Source organism: Dipteris shenzhenensis, chromosome 7 (genome assembly GCF_047967505.1).
Source record: "Dipteris shenzhenensis isolate YYH24624 ecotype China chromosome 7, Dip_SZ_1.0, whole genome shotgun sequence".
Classification (NCBI taxonomy): domain Eukaryota; kingdom Viridiplantae; phylum Streptophyta; class Polypodiopsida; order Gleicheniales; family Dipteridaceae; genus Dipteris; species Dipteris shenzhenensis.
In genome coordinates, this window is record NC_141602.1 from 13,818,810 (window position 1) to 13,820,347 (window position 1,538).

The window sequence follows — 1,538 nt, forward strand, 5'->3', positions numbered from 1 at the left end:
ATCAACCTTTGCTTAGGCTTGTTGGGGATACCTCCTCCAATGGCACGTCGAGAAGTTCGTCAGCTCAGGAAATATTAAAGCCGTGAACGCGGCATCTTCAATCCATATAAATCGTATTCGCAGCTCAAACTTCAATGACAGAGCTGCTGTGATGAGCTTAATGTTGTGCTCAATTCCACTCTTGAGTTTGGGGAGGAGGACCAACCTGAAAGCTGCGCTTAGTCTAAGCGCTCCAGTTCCATTTGTTGAATGCACTTCTTCGATTAATACGTCTGTGTTTTAGATGACTCTTCTGCTGTTCGTCGTTTCAGCTAACGGTACGACTCTCTTATTTGAATGTTTACTATAGGCTAATTTGTTTTGTGTTCACGTCTAACTCAGCAAAGTCAGGATGGCCGAGTGGTCTAAGGCGGCAGACTCAAGTTCTGCTCCTCTAACGAGGGCGTGGGTTCAAATCCCACTTCTGACATCGACATGTAGAACCTTTTGCATATCTTAATCTTGTTTTACTTTTTACGCTTGTTACTTATATAAAGTAACGCACTTGAGCAATTTTCTGCAATAAACTTTGAAACAAAATGAATTTTATTCATGTGGCCTAGGAGAGAGAGAGAGAGCAATTTTCACAACAATTTTCCGCAATAAACTTTGAAATAAAATGAATTTTATTCATGTGGCCTAGGAGAGAGAGAGAGAGGGGGGCGGGGGGGAAGAATAGGGGGAACTAGATCCAGGCAGCAGCTGATATGTAGAGGAAGTAAATGGTGAGTGGATGTTTGAAACTTGATCACCTGTTTCATTATCTCATGTTCAGATATTCTTGGGTTCTATTGTCTTTGTTGATCAATATCTCTTTGTACAATTGTCGTTTGTGTTGAGTTTGCAATAATGATTGCTTGTCAGATTTGGTACATTAGTAGCAAGTACGGCTTGTAGAGTGTGAATATTGTATATAAAATAAAGATGATCATGTGAAAGCATATCATCTTGGTTTTATGAAGTAGATCGAAAGTTGGTAGTGTATATAACCATATGATCATGTAAAAGCATGATCATCTAGATACAAATTTCATAATACATATAACCACATGTTCATGTAACTACACGTTCATGTGGGGGGAGAGGTGGCACACTTTCTCTCCAAAAATTATAAGACCAAGGAATGTGCCGTTCCTTGGGATATTTTTGTAAATTGCATAATGTATTTTATACATTGCATAAGGTGGAATCTGTTGTTGCATATGATTGTGCATCCTATATTTTGTAAGTCACATAATGTATTATGCATATTGTATAATGTATCTTTTTTCAAAGAATAAGCCAAGCTTTCCCTGTGTACCATGACTCTGTCGTAGCCAACCATGCAAGCATCCTTTAAGGGATCTCCGACCTGCAGATTGTAAAAAGCTTGTGAAACTTGTATCCAAACTTCTGCTGAAAAGATCATGCCGGAAGTATTGTTGAATAATTTTTATCGTCCATTCTTGATTTGATTAAAAAGAGAGAGAAGAGATTTAGGAGTAAACGACAGTAGAACC

General features: G+C 38.5%; 1 non-coding gene across 1 annotated transcript; it reads left to right on the plus strand.

The window, feature by feature from the left end:
* The first annotated feature begins 385 nt into the window (after positions 1-385).
* On the plus strand, positions 386-469 carry TRNAL-CAA (transfer RNA leucine (anticodon CAA)). Its single transcript has one exon. It is a non-coding gene; the product is annotated as a tRNA-Leu (tRNA).
* Positions 470-1,538: the final 1,069 nt, after the last annotated feature.